Genomic DNA, 7,645 nt, shown 5'->3' with positions numbered 1-7,645 from the left:
TGCTGTTGTTTTGCTCTTCTTTTCTAGGATTTTGAGATGAAGTATGAGATCATTTATTTGTTGGTTTTTCCTTTTTTTAAGGAATGAACTCCAAGCAATGAATTTTCCTCTTAGAACTGCTTTCAATGTGTCCCATAGATTCCGATATGTTGTGTCTGTGTTTTCATTAATCTCTAAGAATTTTTTACTTTCCTCCTTGATGTCTTCTATAACCCATTGATCATTCAGTAACCTATTGTTCATTCTCCAAGTGATGTATGCTTTTTCCTTCCTTCCTTCTTTTATCGTTGCTTTTCAGTTTCATTCCATTATGATCAGATAAGATGCATGGTATTATCTCTACCCCTTATATTGTCTAAGAGTTTCCCTGTGACATAATATATGATCTATTTTTGAGAAGGATCCATGTGCTGCTGAGAAAAAAGTGTAACTGCTTGATGTTGGGTGGTATATTCTATATATGTCAATTAAGTCTAGGTTATTAATTGTGTTATTGAGTTCTATAGTTTCCTTATTCAACTTTTGTTTGGAAGATCTGTCCAGTGGTGATAGAGGTGTGTTGAAGTCTCCCATGATTATTGTATGGTGGTCTATTAGACTCTTGAACTTGAGAAGAGTTTGTTTGATGAACATAGCTGCACCATTGTTTGGGGCATATATATTTATGATTGTTATGTCTTGTTGGTGTATGGTTCCCTTGAGCAGTATGTAGTGTCCCTCTTTATCCCTTTTGATTAACTTTGGCTTGAAATCTATTTTATTTGATATGAGTATGGATACTCCTGCTTGTTTCCGAAGTCCATGTGAGTGATATGATTTTTCCCAACCTTTCACCTTCAGCCTATGTATGTCTTTTCCTATCAAATGCATCTCCTGTAGGCAGCATATTGTTGGGTCTTGTTTTGTGATCCATTCTACTAGCCTGTGTCTCTTAATTGGTGAGTTTAAGCCATTAACATTTAGGGTTATTATTGAGATATGGGTTGTTCTTCCAGCCATATTTGTTTATTTCTGTTACTAAACATGGTTTGTTTTCCTCTTTGATTATTCCCCCCCCTTTACTGTCCTACCTCCCACTGTTGGTTTTCATTGTTATTTTCCATTTCCTCCTCCTGTAATGTTTTGCCGAGGATGTTTTGAAGAGATGGTTTTCTAGCTGCAAATTCTTTTAACTTTTGTTTATCGTGGAAGGTTTTAATTTCATCTTCCATCCTGAAGCTTAATTTCGCTGGAAACACAATTCTTGGTTGGAACCCATTTTCTTTCAGTGTTTGAAATATGTTATTCCAGGATCTTCTAGCTTTCAGAGTCTGTGTTGAATGATCAGCTGTTATCCTGATTGGCTTACCCCTAAATGTGATCTGCTTCCTTTCTCTTGTAGCTTTTAAAATTCTCTCCTTATTCTGTATGTTGGGCATCTTCATTATAATGTGTCTAGGTGTGGGTCTCTTATGATTTTGCACATTCGGCATCCTGTAGGCTTATAGGATTTGGGGTTCTGTCTCATTCTTCAAGTCTGGGAAGTTTTCTCGTATTATTTCATTGAATGGATTGCTCATTCCTTTGGTTTGAAACTCTGTCCCTTCCTGTATCCCAATGACTCTTAAATTTGGTCTCTTGATGTTATCCCATATTTCTTGGATGTTCTGCTCATGGTTTCTTAACAGTCTTGCTGAGCTGTCTATGTTCTTTTCAAGTTGAAATACTTTATCTTCATTGTCTGATGTTCTGTCTTCTAAGTGTTCTACTCTGCTGGTAGTATTCTCAATTGAGTTTTTAAGTTGGCTTATTGCTTCCTGCATTTCTAGGATTTCTGTTTGTTTGTTTTTTATAACCTCTATTTCCCTGTATAGTTGATCTTTTGCTTCTTGGATTTGTTTATGTAATTCATTGTTGAAGTGATCTTTCATTGTCTGATTTTGCTGTCTGATGTCTTCCTTGAGACTCCAGATCATCTGAAGCATGTATATCCTGAATTCTTTATCTGACATTCCATCTGCTGCAGCTATTACCTCTTCTAACGTTGAGTTGACCTGCAATGCTTGTGGTCTTTTCTTTCCTTGTCTCTTCATACTGTTCGCATTCCTTTCTACTTGGTTAAACTGTTGTGCTATTGAATTTTCCCCCTATATATTTATATTGGTCTTGTATAGTTGCAAAGTCTCCCTTGCAGGCGCGGGCCGCTAGGCTTGTTCTGTCGGTGGTCACAGTTCTGTCTACTTTGCAGGCGCAGGCAGCGGCACTGCCCCTCTGCAGGCCTCTGGGGCTGTACTGCCAGTGGGTCGCAGGTCCGCCTACCTTGCAGGCACGGGGGGGGGGGGGGCAGCTCTACCCTTCCTCAGGCCACTGGGCCTGTTCTGTCTCTCGGTTGCAGGTCTGGCTTGTTCTGATGTTGGTCACAGTTCCGTCTACCTTGCAGGCGCGGGGGGAAGGGGGCGGCTCTGCCTCTCAGCAGGCCGCTGCTCCTCTTCTGCCGGTGGGTTGCAGGCCCGCCTACCTTGCAGGAGTGATTGGAAGCTCTGCCACTCCGCGGGCCACTGGGCCTTTTCTGTCGGTGGTCACAGTTCCCCTACCTGGCAGGCGCGGGGGGTGTGGGGCGGCTCTGCCCCTCAGCAGGCCGCTGGGCCTGCTCTGTGCGTGGTCACAGTTCCCTCTACCTTGCCGGTGCAGGGGGAGGGGGCGGCTCTGCCTCTCAGCAGGCCGCTGCTCCTCTTCTGCTGGTGGGTCGCAGGCCCGCCTACCTTGCAGGAGTGATTGGAAGCTCTGTCCCGCCGCGGGCCACTGGGCCTTTTCTGTCCGTGGTCACAGTTCCACCTACCTGGCAGGCGCGGGGGGTGTGGGGCGGCTCTGCCCCTCAGCAGGCCACTGGGCCTGCTCTGTGCGTGGTCACAGTTCCCTCTACCTTGCCGGTGCAGGGGGAGGGGGCGGCTCTGCCTCTCAGCAGGCCGCTGCCCCTCTTCTGCTGGTGGGTCGCAGGCCCGCCTACCTTGCAGGAGTGATTGGAAGCTCTGCCACTCCGCGGGCCACTGGGCCTTTTCTGTCTGTGGTCACAGTTCCGCCTACCTGACAGGCGCGGGGGGTGGGGGGCGGCTCTGCCCCTCAGCAGGCCACTGGGCCTGTTCTGTGGGTGGTCACAGTTCCCTCTACCTTGCCAGCGCAGGGGGAGGGGGCAGCTCTGCCTCTCAGCAGGCCGCTGCTCCTCTTCTGCAGGTGGGTCGCAGGCCCGCCTACCTTGCAGGAGTGATTGGAAGCTCTGTCCCGCCGCGGGCCACTGGGCCTTTTCTGTCGGTGGTCACAGTTCCCCTACCTGGCAGGCGCGGGGGGTGTGGGGCGGCTCTGCCCCTCAGCAGGCCGCTGGGCCTGCTCTGTGCGTGGTCACAGTTCCCTCTACCTTGCCGGTGCAGGGGGAGGGGGCGGCTCTGCCTCTCAGCAGGCCGCTGCTCCTCTTCTGCTGGTGGGTCGCAGGCCCGCCTACCTTGCAGGAGTGATTGGAAGCTCTGTCCCGCCGCGGGCCACTGGGCCTTTTCTGTCCGTGGTCACAGTTCCACCTACCTGGCAGGCGCGGGGGGTGTGGGGCGGCTCTGCCCCTCAGCAGGCCACTGGGCCTGCTCTGTGCGTGGTCACAGTTCCCTCTACCTTGCCGGTGCAGGGGGAGGGGGCGGCTCTGCCTCTCAGCAGGTCGCTGCTCCTCTTCTGCCGGTGGGTCGCAGGCCCGCCTACCTTGCAGGAGTGATTGGAAGCTCTCTATACTGGCTTTTTTTTTTCATTTTCTCAGTAAATTTCTGAATAAGATAATCTGCTTCTCAAAAGGGAGGATTTGTTTCCTCTCTAGTAATGTTTTGGAGGATTTTCAGTCAATGGACACCATCTGAAATTTCAAAACGTTTATTTAGAGCCAGGTGTAGTAGCACTTGCCTGTAATCCCAACAACTCAGGAGGCTGAAGCAGGAAGATTGCAAGTTTGAGGCCAAACCTGGGCAACTTAGTAAAACCCGGTTTCAAAAATAAAAACAAAAAGGCTGAGGGGGTAGTTCAGTGGTAGAGCAGCCCTGTGTTCAATCCCTACTTCCACACACACACCACAGGAAGCCCATTTAGAAAACTGCCTCTACACATGTGCAATGTGTTAATCAACACCATTGCCATTTTCCTTTCATATACAAACAGTGAACATAATGGCCTCTCTTTATGCAAACTAAATTTGGGAATACCTAGTGCTTGTATGACCAAGAGAGTCCTTTAGCACAAGAGGCAATATATACATATTCAGTACAACATTTTGACAAATGTTTGGCAAATACATCATACATGCCAGGAACTATGCCACACACAAAATATAAAAATAATTCTACTTTTGAAACACATATCTCCTAGTGGAGAACATGAATGAATGAAGAGAGAATTTCAGTACAAGGTAGTGACTTTGACAGAAGCACAGTTAATTCATTGCCTCTCTGTTGCTTCACTGTCTGCTTGTGAAAATGAAACATTTGTCTCTTGCCAGCGGGCAGGATGTTAGGCACTGTCAGTAGAGGGTGCTGGAGGGACACTGCAGGGGGAAGGGATGTCTCTTCCTGGTTTTGGTGTACCTTCCAGCATTCTTGCTCCTGCAATACTGAGCTGCCCTACAGGATAGCCAGGGGAGCTCACCTTGAGGTGAGTTCCAGAAGTGCCCCAGGTGGCTTTCCAGGAGTGAGTGTAACAACACCTCTCAAGACCATTTCCTGCTGGGTTCTGCTGTCCTCCAACCTGGCTCTCCAGGGCTGAGTCCAGTGGTATTTCTTTCTTCCAGTAGCAGCTTTTGAAAGGATCTGAGGGTGATTACAGAGGTCATCTCATATCTTCACATTCAGTGGCACACCCTCACAGGCAGATTCTGGAGAGCTCTGTGTGTACCCAGAGAGTTAAATGAAACCTATTGCACAGGTGACTTCCTAGTGGTTTTCTGGTGAGTTCCGCCAGTATCCAGCCTGCTTCCCAGTGAGTTCAACAGCAGCAGCCCCTGCAGGCGGCTTCCCAGAAGATCTCATCAGCACCCCACCTGGCAGTTTCCCCAGTTCCTGGCACCTCTGCAGGAGGCTTCCGGCTTGTCAGTCTCAACCCAGAGTTCATGCTACAGTCTCCACAGACTGCTTGTAGGCAAGCTGTAGCCTATGCAACCCAGTGAGCTTTTCCACCAGCCAGTGGGCAGTTACCACTCCTAGTCACAGGGAGGGCCTCCTTCATTGAGTGCCATCCTTCAGCCTTCAGAAATTCTTCAGAGTTGTATTTTAGGCCGTTTGTTTTGCTATAAATAATTATTTACACTTAAGTCCTCTCTTTCCAAATTATTGTGGAGTTTCTGTCTCCTTATTGGACCCTGACTGATTATCGTGATAGATATTATTTTCTTTCTTTTTAGACCTTTCTTTTATGTATTCATTTATTTTTACATGGTGCTGATGATCAAACTCAGTGTCTCACATGTGCTAGGCAAGTGCTCTACCACTGAGCCACATTCCCAGCCCCCGATATTATTTTTATCTTAACCATAGACAGTGAAATTAGCAATACATAGAGCACTGTATGTAGTATGTCATGACAAAATGCCTATATTTACATGTTTTTCCTCCTTGCTTAATATTGTATATTAAATTTCAAATAATCACAGATTTTTCTAATCTTCCCCCCATAAGAGCCACTAATAATCCTACTTTTATCTGAAAAATGTGCCTGAAAGATCCATTGCATATTACCTGAAAATGAATGTTGAGGAAATAGTAGAGCATATCATACTGGAATAAATTATTTCGCCAATTAAGAACTGAAGTACATTATAACTATGATCCCAAAGTTCAATAACGAACTCGTCTTGGGGATCAAGTTTGTGAAAAATGAGGTTTCATTCAGCAGATGCTTCACTTTGCCATATCACTCACAGAGAAATGTCAAAACTGAATTTTAATATGGAGGCCCATTGGGTTACCAGGTGAATGTGACTAAATGTTTTTAAAAACAATATTAATCATGGAATAGTATCTTACAACTTCTGGGACTTGGGGACTTGCTTTAAGGGGCTATTATCCCTATTCCTTACCTAAGGAATTGCAAACCTAGGCCTGAGCCAAAATATTCCAAAGTTCAGTTCAGTAACATGGCAATACTTTGCTGAGATCCTACTATGGGAAATATGTAAGTAGGACAGAAAGCGTCCTGCTTTTCAGTAGTTTATAATCCACAATGAAAGATTACATTTTTTATTTATTGATATAGATACACCAATCAAATAGAGTTTAGAGCAGAGTGAAGGAACGTTGGTGCAGCAGCCATGAGCAAGCATTGCCCAGCCCTCTGGCTGCAGAATATAAGTGACCAAGGCCCCCTGCTGTGTGGACAGCCAGGACAGCTTCTGTTCTGGGCCACACTTCCTACCTGCTGTTCCCCACCAAGAACAGAGAGTAGCAATGATACTAAGGTAGCCCATTTCTAGAAGGAGCCAGCCTCTTCTGAAAAGACTGTCTTGAGGATTTCCCACCAGACTTCCTGAACATTCTTGAGAACGGGACTGCACCCAGCTAAGTTCATTCTTTCCTCCCTCCCTCTTTTCCTCCCTCCTTTGAGGTTATACTTGCATGGCCCGATGGCTCCAGCAGCCTGTTCCAACTCCCTCTCCATTTCCTCTTAGAGACATTTCCTCTAATAAAAAATTGTTGTAGTATAATTCTATCTTGGCTGCTCTGATTCTTGGAGGACTCAGACTTATAGAGGTACAATCAATATGTATAAAGATAGAGAAAGAAGAAATATTGGGGCCGAGCATGTAGCTAAGTGGTAGAATGATTGCCTGACATATGTGAGACCCTGGATATGATTCTCAGCTCAACAAAGAAGAAGAAATACTAATTTTGAAAATCTATCTTCAAGGAAGTGTCTTTTGATCCAGATCTTGGAGGGAAAATTTGATTTCATGGAAAATTTGACTTGATAGAAAATACAAAATGACGTGGTGGAGCAAGATTACAAACACAGAAGGTGCAGAAAAGGTTCTAAAAGGCTTTGCTAAGAAATTTAGCTTATTCTTCATCATTTCAGTTTTTTTTTTCCCAATGCTGGGGATTCAGCCTGAGGCCTTGCACATGCTAGGCAAGAGCTCTACCACTAAGCCACATCCCCAGCTCTTAATTTAGCATTTTGAAAGGAAAGGGAAAAAGAAAAAAATCTTATTTCAGACAAGGAAGCTTTTTTCACTACAAGCAGAAAACCTAATTCTTACAGTTTAAACAGATTTTATTGGCTCATATTCTAAGAAACCAAGTGAAAAGGTAGGCATCTGGGTGGGCAGATCAATTCAGTGACACCACCAAACATCCATGCCTTTCATCTTTGTGCTTTACTTTGTACAGTGTTGGCGTAAGGTTGATGTTTTCAGGGTATTACCACGGTTCACTGTAGTTAGGGGTGATAACTTCCTGGTTTAAATGTGAGACATTTAGTGGATTTCTGTAATTCTCAAGAGAAAAGAAGAATGTTCCTGAAGCCTGTCACAAACTTGCATGGCCTCTTCATCAATCAAAATTAAGTCACACGGCCATTTACTAACCAATGACTGGCAAGAGCATGGTAGTGTTGCCCTGAGATGAATCAGGACCAGGCCATTTCTCCTTGA

This window comes from Marmota monax, unplaced genomic scaffold (assembly GCF_021218885.2).
Source record: "Marmota monax isolate L192 unplaced genomic scaffold, Marmota_monax_Labrador192_F-V1.1 WCK01_AAM20220418_F8-fsc00030, whole genome shotgun sequence".
NCBI lineage: Eukaryota > Metazoa > Chordata > Mammalia > Rodentia > Sciuridae > Marmota > Marmota monax.
This window is presented reverse-complemented; position numbering follows the sequence as displayed.